We start from the raw sequence: 6,217 nt of genomic DNA on the forward strand, positions 1-6,217 counted from the left end.
AATAATAATAGAAAAAATGATTTAAGTAAATGTAAAAAAAGTAAATTAAAGATCTTTCAAATTGTTCATATATTAGGATAAACAGTAAAAAACTTTAACTAAGAAACAAATAATAGCATTTTTTGTATTATAGATTAAAACATGAAAAAGGCAAAGCCTGAGTCAAGCATGAGATGACTGATTTATTATGACATCACTGACTGATACTGTGCCTGACAACACCTAAGCATTAATAAAGGTAAATATACAAGACTATATGGAATAGATGACTGTTCATCATTCATATTTTTTAAACCATAGATATTCAAAGTTAAAACTTTGGAAGTCCCATTTTAAAGCTTGGCAAAACTGTTTAAAGGTCACTGGCCACCTATATTGTACAAACATCTTATAAAATTACAGTCATAAAAAGTCTATTTGTTATGCATGCACACCATAAAATTGTTTAATTAGACTTAAATATCCACTTTTTTTGAATGAAAACATTATTCAACAATCTCCGTCAACAATCGATAATTTCCTGCATGCCAAAAACAGATATAACGTACATTTATCCCTTCTATTCAACCTAGCCATTCAAAGTGTTTAATTTCCCCATGTAAATGTCTCTGTGATATATCTTATGATTGTGCTGTGCTTTTGTACAGCAAATATGGCACACTGTGTTGCATATGGATGTAACCAAAAGAGTGATGATGGGACAAAAGGGTTCTTCTTTTTTCCTGAAAGACCCTGTTTACCAGAAAAAAAATGGATTGAAGCTGAGGGATCAAATAGGGTGAGGGATGGGAAATCTGTGCCATTTATGCTGGATTATAGCCAATTTGGCCCAACAACAATTTGGCTCAAGACAATCTAGCCCAAAGTGGGCTGAAATTAAGACATTTTCCCATCTTGAACAACAATTCAGCCAACTTAACAACAGCTTTAACATTAATTCTTTTACTTCAAACAACAAGTTGATACTATATATATATATATATATATATATATATATATATATATATATATATATATATATATATATATATATATATAATTAATTTAAAACATGTTTTTGGCATTTTTTATAGGTTATAAAATACAATACATTTTAGGAAAATATTTCACAAATTTAAAGAGACTTAACTATTTTACTTTTCTTTAAAAGAAAATAATCATACTTCGTAATGTACATATATATGAGAGAAAACACAAACTTACATACCTTGCTCATTCTAATTAAAATATTTATATACATTTATTTTTTATGCTAAAAGAACATATGCATCTGCACAACAACATTCTCAACTTAAGTCTTCCAGTAAAATTATCAATATTGATTTATAAAACAATAATTATTAACAGAAAATATTCTGCAGAATATGTATACATTTTTCTAAGAGTAGCATACATGAGATATTATAACAAATATATTCAGTTTTAGGCCTCAGGTTGTAACACAAGTCTGCTGCATATAATACACACTCTATTACACAAGAGAGAGAGAGAGAGAGAGAGAGAGAGAGAGAGGGAGAGAGAGAGAGAAAGAGAGAGAGAATAATGTCAAGCATCGTGTCAGTGTTTATTTGCTGCAATATGAAGCTCTCACCAGTTAATTTTATTGTTCATTTTTATTTTTCAAGTTGATGTCTTAGTTTGTGCATGTGTAAACTGATAGCGTGTCATTACAAATCAATTATACTTTTTACATTATTCCATACAAATAAGAAATGAAATAAATTTATGTCGAATATGTGCTGCCCTACAATAAAATAGATAAACAAACACTAATTTGAAAATAAAATAAAATAAACTAACCTTACATTGTTATCATTTGTTCCTTCTTTTCTCATCATGCAAAATTTATTAAAGAAAACATTATATCCACGAACTCTGTACATGCATCAGATGCCACCTTACTGTAGTGTGTATTGTTTATGTCACGTAATAATATCACAAAAGAGACCAGAATGTCAACCAATTGATTGAAAGAACCTGCCATTCATGCATGATAACTTATGCCTTGCAAAATGACTAACACTGTGTTGTATCCAGGTTAACTATATGACGGTACCTTGCAAAATAAAAATCATTATTTTAAAATACAAATGATAATCTTTTTGCTAGCATGGTTACAAAAGTATTATTAAAGCAAGTTTACCCTGGAGACATCAATTATAATTATATATGGCAAACAAATAGAAGCCCAGCTCATGAATAAACACAACTGGCAGTGAGCAATAAATTCCTTGTTTAAGCTTACAGACAGGATATTAAATACAATGGTTATTTTATTACAAAGCAAGCCAACCCCAAAAACTGACTTTAGATTCCTTTAAGTGTGCCAAAGCTTTTTTTAATGAAAGTTGGACGACATATGGAAGCCAACTTTGGTTCCTTTGAATTCTTTTAAGTATGCCGATTTCTTTTTTTCTCACAAAGTCGGCCGACATAGGGAAGCCAGCATTGATTTCTTTTTACCTGTATTTAATCTGATTATTCTTGGAGATTTCAACTTTCACTTTGACTGTCCTGGAAACCCAAACACATCAAAATTCATAGATTCCATTAATGTTTTCAACCTCAAACAGTCAGTTAACCAACCCACCCATAAACATGATCACATTTTAGACTGGATTCTTCATAGACTTGATGATAACACTATACAGTCCTCCCTGGTATCCCATGACCTTGCATCAGATCACCTCTGCATTATATGCCATCTTGACGTATCAGTCCCTAACCCTCCACCTTTATCTGCTACTAAGAGAAACCTCTGTATGATAAATAGAACCAAACTAATGCATGACATCCAAGCAAACCTAACAACTTGCTTACCTCCTACAGCAGAACAACTCAATAACTGCCTGTGTTCACTGCTCAACAAACATGCCCCGGCTGCCAAGTGCAGAGTATCAATTCAAAAGTGTTCTCCATGGTATAGCAATGTTAGGGACCAGCTTCGCACTGCTAAAAGAGACCGTCGTAAAGCTGAGAGGCATTGGCTTTCCACCAGACTCATTATTCATAAGCAAATCTATGAAGCCGCTAAGAAGAATGTCACAAATGTAGTCCATGCAGCAAAATCAGCCCACTACATTAGTAAGATCATGGAAAGTTCCAGCTACAAAAAGCTCTTCGAGATTACTAACAAGCTAATGTCAAGGACCAAATCTACACTACTTCCAACTACCTTCTCTCCTGTCGACCTTCCAGACATATTTGCAAATTTCTTTCGTGACAAAGTACAAACCATTAGAGATAAGCTTAAAACCACAATTTCAATTGACTCGTCGTCACCATACAGTTGGGGTACATATTTTGAGTGGCAACCATTAGCAGCATTGGAACCTATCTCTATGGATTTTGTACGTACAATCCTGATGAAGAGTGCAACAAAGTCATGTGAACTTGATCCAATTCCAACATCACTGCTGCTTGAGTGCTTAGATCTAGCATTGCCTTCACTAACTGATGTTATTATTACCTCTCTCTCATCCGGGGAATTCCCATCATTTTTCAAAACTGCCATAGTAAAGCCTCTGCTGAAGAACCCAACACTAGACCATAACAATTTAAAGAACTACCCCCCAGTTTCTAATCTCCCATTCATATAAAAAATCTTAGAAAAGGTTGTTCTATCCCAGCTTGTATCTCATCTAAATTCAAGCAGTCTTTTTAGCAATGTACAATCTGCATATCGCCCTTGCCACAGTACTGAAACTACTCTTCAAAAAGTAGTTAAAGACATTCTCTCTGCGTTGGATAGCGGAAAGATTCCAGTCTTCACCCTCCTTGATTTGTCTGCAGCATTTTACACAACAGACCATGATATATTACTTCACCATCTCCAGCATGTATTTTGTATTCATGATACAGCCTTACTGTGGTTCAAGTCTTACTTGGTCAAGAGGACACAAATTGTATCTGCAAATGGAATACACTCCTGCCCAGTTGATCTATGTTGTGGTGTTCCATAGGGGTCTGTTCTTGGACCTGTTCTCTTCATTCTATACACTCAGCCGCTCTCAAGTGTCATAGATCATCATCCAGTGTATCACCAATTGTACGCTGATGACACACAAAGACTTTCTCATTCACATCCTTTACCTCAAACAATAAATATCAGCAACACCAACATTAAATTCACACAATCAGTATGAAACCTAGGTCTTACTCTGGACAGTACTCTCATATTGCATCAACATGTCATGAACATATGCAAGGCTGCATATCTTGAGCTGAGACGCATCAGCTGAATTTGCAAATATCTTTCAGCTGATGCCACTAAAACACTTGTGTGTTCATTAGTACTTTCCAGGCAGAACTTTTGTAACCCAATTCTCTCTTCAAAACGTTCAAAACACAGCTGTTCGGATCATACTTAGACTATCATGATCTGAGCACACCTCCCCGCTGCTCTGTACCCTACACTTGCGATCCATTCGATCCAGAATCAAAACACAAAATTTGTTTTCTGTACTAAGTTTTTCTGTTGAACTCTAGTCCAACATATCTATTCGACCTCACCCATGTGTACACACCAGCAAAATACTTACGCTCCTCTTCTGACAATTGTATACTCATTATTCCAACTATGAAAACAAAGTCATATGGATGCTGCATTCTTTTGCATAACAGGGCCCAGCAACGGGAAATGAATTGCCCACTGAACTTAGACACAGTGATCTCATTCAAGAGTGCTCTCAAAAATCAATTATTTCGAATGCAAGAACAAACTTAAAGACCTAATAATGTTTCCTACCTTAAATATTCTTAGCATGGTTTTTTATGTTTTCTAATTTCATGGTGTTTGTTTTTGTAATCATATCATTATATGTTTTTTATCTTTTAGGTGTTGTCTAATGTTGTAAAGTGCTTAGAGCTTCTAAAGATAATTTTGAAACTAAATTGAAACAATGAAACAGTTTTGAAATTGACACAATCAATAATTTTTTAATTCTTTGTGTGCAAGTACTTTTAATCATGTATTGCAAATCTGATGTAAAAGAAAAATGTTGGAGTATGGCTGGTGACCTTTAGTAAATTTTATCTTAGTCAGTGCTATAAGCAGAATATTAAAATGAAATAGTATCACAAACAAAAGATATTTCTCAGAATATTGTTATGATTGTTTCAGCAATATTTTCGTAGCTTTTGAGAAAACATTCTAACATTAACAAAACACCAAAGTAAGTATAAATTGTATATTATTTATGAATTGCATCCTGTTTATATGATTATGGTCTAATGTTAGTTTTAGATTTTCTATTGAACTCTACTGACATACATGTACTGGATATAAATGGAGTTGTTAGAATAAAATACTTTTTTGATACATAAAAGAGTTGTACAAATTATGAATTGGCTAACTGCAGACCATAAGCAAGATATTTAATAAATTTTAGATCACTGCCATCTCACCTATGTTTAAGTGGGTTCGAATCTCTGACTTGGACAATGTGAATACTACGTACGTCTACCAGTAGCTATTGTCATTTTTAAAAATGTTCACTCACCACTTCTACCAAATGTTTGTCACAAATTTGACTAATTTTTTTGGCAAATCAGAGTACTGTATGTGTAAAAATAAATTTTAAACTAAACAGAAGATATATAAAAAATAAAAAATACAAGTAAAACCCTCATTTAAAATTTTCAGATTTTGTAGTTAAAGCTAAACTGAATATTTTATGACAAACGTGTGTCTGACAAACATTTTTCAATTATTCATGGAAAATCTGTACAATGATATAAGCGTACCATATGGGTTCACTTTCGGTTACGATCTCTATTATCATAATATATGAGATTATTGGTCAAGTAGAAATTGCAAATTTAAAAAAAAAATGGAAAAAACAATTACGGGATAAAAGTACCAAAGAAAGCTAAAAACACCGACAAGGATGAATTATTATTTTCATGTTCTAAACGAACACAAATGCAACAAAATCAAAAGTTGCAGGCTGTCACAGAAATTTAAATCAAGCAATGAAATAGGACTCGTGATGGAATGCAAGTCTGTGCAAAAATAGGCTAATACATATTACATAAATGCACCAGTTGTTCGTTCATTTTTAAAATACTTACTACTTGTAAATTCGTCGGAATATGATTATTTTCTAACCACGGCACTTAATTCATCCTTTTATCAATCATTTCTCTCGGTGATATGGTATGAATCTACTGTTTACTTGTGTACATTGTTGTCATGTCGCCATCACCCGCGAGAAAC

General features: G+C 33.1%; 1 protein-coding gene across 1 annotated transcript in view; it reads right to left on the reverse strand.

Moving 5' to 3' along the window:
* LOC149774820 (annexin A6-like) overlaps positions 1-6,210 on the reverse strand; it is an 83,871-nt gene extending 77,661 nt beyond the window's left edge. Inside the window, exon 1 of the mRNA XM_089944737.1 lies at positions 6,073-6,210. The gene's annotated coding sequence lies outside the window, so the exon portion shown is untranslated. The remainder of the gene's footprint in view (positions 1-6,072) is intronic.
* Positions 6,211-6,217: the final 7 nt, after the last annotated feature.

The sequence above is a fragment of the Sinohyriopsis cumingii genome, unplaced genomic scaffold (assembly GCF_028554795.1).
Source record: "Sinohyriopsis cumingii isolate HCF-2022 unplaced genomic scaffold, ASM2855479v2 utg000131l, whole genome shotgun sequence".
Taxonomy (NCBI): domain Eukaryota; kingdom Metazoa; phylum Mollusca; class Bivalvia; order Unionida; family Unionidae; genus Sinohyriopsis; species Sinohyriopsis cumingii.